Genomic DNA, 6,645 nt, shown 5'->3' with positions numbered 1-6,645 from the left:
TACAAAAAAGAAAATTCACTATTATTTATTAAGGTGAAGACATTGTTAATTTCCATACAGTATGAATATGTTAATTTTTCATGCATGCTCAAACTAGAAACCATCTTATATACAAGAAAATCATTGATAGTTCTCATCAAAGCTGTCATCATCTAAGAATTTTGTTTTCTTAAGATATTATATGTGAAAGTCTTGAATGACCACAACTTCTTCAACTCATCAATCTATAGTCGAAAACAAACATCTATATTCCTACTCAAATTATTAGGATAGGATATGACTATAGATAAGAATGTGAACCCCGGCCTCATATGCATCCCTCATGGCAAATTGTAAATTGTGAGTATCACCGGCCAACAAGAATATGGTACAATAAATTATTCAATTGGATTGAATTCGTTTATACATAACCTAATAGGTATGTTCCGTGCTTCCATTGAAAATTGAGGATGCACCCTATTAAAACTTTTCCAGGCTTTACCATAAAAAAGGTGCATCATGACTTTATTATCGCATTATGTGAATGATGTTATGTCATGTGTTTAGAAGTCTTTAAAAACATAAGTACCTTTTGCAATCTATGAGTGATTGGTAAATATCCCAGTTTTCTATATAAGATAAAAGTCCTTCCCTTTTTAGTTCTTGATTTATATCAAGTATGCCTATAGGTTCTATACTTTATTAAATTTGTATTTTCTAGGTAATACAATGTATAGAAGTTTGGACACATGTTAATTTTCTAGTGTCTTAATAAAGAGGTTTCATTATGAATTTAACAACATAAAAGTTCTATTTTAGCCTATTCCTTTAAAGTAAAATGATGTTCACCCATTCAATGACTTTGTTATAACCGACCTCACTTAATGATCTGACTTAATAATGAACACTTGTGTAATGATCAATAATTTACTGTGACTTATGCATCAATCCCATAATAGTTCATCGAAATTTTTCAAAAGATTAAAAAACCTAGTTACATCTATATTTGATTCTTCATCTACGATTGAACACTCACTTACATCACCCTAATTCATTCCCATTGTATTCATAACCATACTCCTATAACGATTACCATTATCATCTACAATTCTATGAATGTTACTAGAACTAGAAGGTAACCCAACCATTTTTTCTACCATGTTCTTGTAAGGAACATATTGTTCTCCATATGCAAACCAATACAAGCATTTTTTTCATAAACCTTTTTTTGTAGAAGATGTATCATAACATCTAAATTGAGAAATTTTTTATTTATACACCTCTTACATGGACATCTAATACCGTCCCCACTAATATTTTTTGGATTAAATAGTGCATAATTAATAAAACCCTCAACTCTATTATAATGATTCATCATACGTAACCCTTCGAGTAAAACTTGATACATCCAAGAATAACCATCCATTACTTATATGAAACTTATATAGAATATTGATGATACTATGTATTAATTAATAACGTGAACTAAACAAATTATTGATACCCAACTAATTAGCTCCTCAAACATATTCAATCTATTTTAATAGTACATTTAAATCATTATCAAATTTCTCTAAAAATACAAATTCCTTCAAATTTACTGAAATTTTCAACTTAATAATAAAATTGATAAAATGTGAAACGTATATTACATAAGTCACTATTTATTTCATTATAAAACATCCAAGTAACAAAATCAAATTCAATTCCACCAAATGACAAACAAATATAATTTCTTAAAATCTCAAACAAACCATAATATATATAAATCATATATTCATACAACAAATTTCTATAAGAAAAAGCTATAAAACAAGTAAACATACAAACAAACTACATATATTACATCAAAATGTCAAAAAAAAAATTAACATTTAAAAAAAAAATTACAACAAAAAATGGATAGTTTTACTTATTTGATATGGTGAATTTAAAAAAAAAAATTGAACTAGAACAAAGATGCTGACAAATTGATTGTTAAGGTGGCTAAATTTATGATGATAAGAGCTTGATTTGTGAATAAAAGAGAATAAAAAGAAGAAAATGGAGGAGATGGGGGTTATCTGTCAGGTTATAACTTACATATTATTGACAGGTATTAACGATAAACATATTTTCTTTATAATTCTGTCTATAATAATGATAAGTTATTTTTTTTATTTCTTTATTTCCAACTATATTTCTCTTAGTATTCAACAACAAGAAATTTATTTCAGTGTATACCAAGAAAAATAGCAAAGAAATATTCAGTCAGTAAATATCATTATAATTTCTTGACATGCTTTTTCCATCCTATTTGCATTTAGTAATATTTTTAAGATAGTGTATTTTTCTATTGAATCTTAAATAATTTGGAAGGAAAATTCTATTCATATTTTTTAAGAGAGTATATTATATATACAAACTAATTGAAAATAAGCTATGTCTATAATTGTTGCTCTAACTTGTACTTGCAGATTTATCTCAACGTTTGTATTCACATGGATTCCCTCTTACTTCAACAATTCTCCCTAGTTATCTCTGTATTCTTGAAGTATAAAAGAGTCCAGGAAGAATGGACAATGGATGCAGCGTGATACAGCTAGCACGACATAAACCTTCCTAGAAATTAAGGATATAATACTTAATTAATATTGTAGTCCCCCTTGTCTTGTGTTCCATCTCACTCTTGTCTTGTGTTCCATCTCGCTCTTCCAAAATATACGTGAAGTTATCAAATTCAAAAGACCCACGATTCTTTTATTGAATTCTCTAGATGATGCACGTGCGTTTTAAATAAATAAATAAATAAAACGACTATATTTCTTTAAAGTCTTATTTTAGGCTACCGCCGGCTGAAATAAGTAGGTGACAACCCCTTTTATTGAATCTTCTTTTTCTTATTTTCTTTTATATAGATGAGATCTTTATTATCCTTTTATTTATTCTATGTTTTGGATTAATTAAATTAACGTCTTTCATGAGATCTTTATTATCCTTTTATTTATTCCTTTTAGAATTGATTTGTTTTAGATTAATAAAATTACCGTCTTTCTTTTTTTTTTAAAAAAAAGCATATGAAATTATTTTTTTTCATTAATCTTTCCACGCATATTGGATCATATAATAAGGTACATTAGAGAGGTTATAACGATGGAAAACATCATACTAATAAATAACATTCTATGTAATGATTTTATAAATCACTTATATATTACTTGCTACATAATATATTATATAGTTTTTATAGACTATCTTTTGTATATCTATTGTGCTCTATATAAGTTAGGAAACTGACCTTTCTTTTAACAAAAGCATGGGACTCTTCAAATCTAGAATTCTAGAGCAGAACATGGACTCTTCATTTATTTCTGTTTTGATTTCTGCCATCTTTTTATGTCTTGAGGGAGAGACATTTTGCTACGTTTTAGTATAAAATAAGCCCGTACATCTTTTTTAATTATGATTAAATATAGGGTTGAATTTATTTATTAGCAAGGACAAATATTTTGTATTTTCGTGTATGAAAAATAAATGCTTTCTTTATATAGTGTAGAAGTCCCTTAAATTTCAACATGTAGATTTTTTCTCAAGTTAAATAATTTATTTATTATTTAATAATAAAGCTCTCAACATATAGTGTAAGTGTAGTAAGAATATGATTGAATATTTTGGTGCTAAGTTTAATAGTACAAATTAGATTATAAGCATGGATTAATGATTTTGTAATTGATTTGCTATTAGAATAACTTGTATAGATATATGTTTAAATTTTCTTATTAATTTTGCAATTAAATAAGAAAAATTAATTATTTATAACTATTATAATTTTGTTGACAGTTAGAACAATCAACTGATTTATATTTTTAACACCTTGTATGTTTGATTACATTTTTTTTTTAATAATCACATACGAAACAAGTTAAGTAAATTTTTTTATAAGAATAAAATTCACTATTTGACAATTTCATTAATAAATACAATAATATACAATTTATTGTTACACTTTTATATGTATTCATTACTCTTTAAATTATATACATATAAATTGTTCTTAACATATTCATTCAAAAATACATGAATCCCTTCAACATTAAAGGTTAGTTAGTTTGGAGACATTTTATAAAGAGACGAGGTCTTTCAAGAGAAATTCTTGTAACATATAATTAATATAAATCATAAATATTTTTTATATATAAATGTCATCTTTAAAAATAATCACAATATAACCTGGTGTAGCTTAACTGGTTAAATTCTAGGTTTATTTTTCAAAAATCATCAATTCGAGTTTTACAAATCTCAAGGCCACTAAAACTTATATGATCGTTAACTTTAAGGTTTATGGAATTAGTCAATATGCACACAAATTATCTTGAGCACCCACGTTAATCTAGAAAAAATATAATTACAACATAATAATTCATACATAATTATATCCATTATCAAAATGCTTAAATCAACTCTAAAAATGACATAACTTAAATATTCCCTAATCAAAATTTTTCATTAATAACATGACTTATATTTACATCATTTCATTCACCGAATAAGGCCTTTCTTCTTTGCACTTTATCTCAACCATAAAATCATACAATTATTATTAAACTTTATTAATACCTTATGACATTAGAAACCAGATAATTTAATAGCATTTCATTTGGATTCTCAACTTTTGAAAGAATTTACCTCCTAACAAATATATATAAAATCATTGGAAACAATATACACTTTTAAACCACCCTGATTATTAATATTTAACACCTATACAACAACATTTATTTTTGTTAATCTTTTGTAATTACTTCCAACTTATACAGTTTCCAATTTAAGACATTTTATTCAACCTTTGATGAATTCTTATTTTAATTTCATTATATCATTTCCATACCATGTCCTTACAAATCATATCCTTTCTATACTTGCGAGCATATTTAACTCATCTAATATTTCATTCTACTTTCACACTTAACTTACGCAATTATTTTGTTCCATAACATATGTAATTCATTTCACTTTCCGTCCTATAACTACGATTAAATTCCTCAAATATCACATTTTACAACTCGTTTAATTGACTTTTCTTCCAACAATTACCTTCATCATTCATGATCATCGCTTCAAAAAAATTTTAATAGCAATGTTTTTTCTGTAAAAAAAGCATAATAATTTAATTTAAAGCAAAAAAATGACATACTCTTATGCTTATTAATATAGATTGGTAGGAGATACAATTTGTTATACATTTTATAATATGTATAAAATTAAGAGATTCAATAAAAAAATAAAACACATATATAGCAATATATGAGCAGCTAGCCCACGGAGATTTATAACATCATATAGCATTTTAGCTCGATCCTTTTTTTTTAATGTCTATTTCATCCCATTTCAACCTTTTAATATTTACAAAATGATCTCTTCATCCATTTTATTATTTCTAACCAATTAACCTTTTTTTTTTTTGACTCATTTCAATATGCATAATATCATATATGACTTATCCATATCATTTACAATCTTATCAATTCCATATTAATAACAAACCTAATGAATATAACAAATATAATGGACAATTAGATACTTAAATCACAGTTGGTATATACATCAAAATAAGATTATTTAATATACATGTTATAAAATTCAAATTCAGTGATATATCCCCTAAAATATTCAAATTAGTAATACTTTACAACTAATTTACTGATTATGATTATATCTAGACTGAATTAAACTTGAAACTAAGTAATTAGCATCATAAATATTTGAATACCTTTATAAGCATGCAAGTAACATATTACTTAATTAAACTTGAAACCAAGTAATTAGCAACATAAATGTTTGAATATCTTTAAAAACATACAAGTAACATCAATAAGAGTTTTTTTATTCTGTTCTTAAAAGACATTCAACATATTTCTTTGATTCAATAATTTAATCATGTCAACTATTATCAATAAGATCAACTTAATCCCATCCATCCTATACACATGTGCATAACCCTGCTATACCTTACGAATACCAATAAATTTAGTTAACTCATTTGGTTGCTAATAATACAATTATTCCTCATAGATATTAAAAACTCTGACAAATCTATTTGATTGCCAATAAATTTAGCTAATTAATTTGATTATCAACAATCCAGTTACCCCTTATAGATGAAAATATAATTGTTAGATCTTCAACTTTGTTTGTTTCTTTGCTTTAAAACTTCAAATAATCAATACACATGAAAAGAAAACAAGGTACTTATAATAATAAAACTTATTGTTTTTTTAATTTTAACCAATGTGTTGAACACTTATACACATTATGTATATGTCTTGCTCTATTAGCATGTTGCCCAGCTTTAGAAATCTCTCTTATATCAACATGATTTTTAAATAATTATCAAAATAAAAAATCAACTTAGAAACCATATTTGGACTCATATTTAATTCATATTTACAAATAAATAACAAAGTAAATTTATAGGATTCAATACATATCTATACTTTCCAATGTTTTTATCATTTATTAAAAAAACTTCAATCTATCATTTTCTCAAGATATATCCATTTATTCATACAACAACACATAATCATGTATTTAAACACATCAATTAGCATCCATATATCCAATTTTAGCCAATTTCCTCACCTTAATATACCTTTTTCATATAACACTTTCACTCTTGTATTTCCTATT

The sequence above is a fragment of the Populus euphratica genome, unplaced genomic scaffold, assembly GCF_000495115.2.
Source record: "Populus euphratica unplaced genomic scaffold, PopEup_1.0 scaffold111.1, whole genome shotgun sequence".
In the NCBI taxonomy this organism is placed as follows: Eukaryota; Viridiplantae; Streptophyta; class Magnoliopsida; order Malpighiales; family Salicaceae; genus Populus; species Populus euphratica.
Note: the sequence above shows the minus strand (reverse complement) of the source record.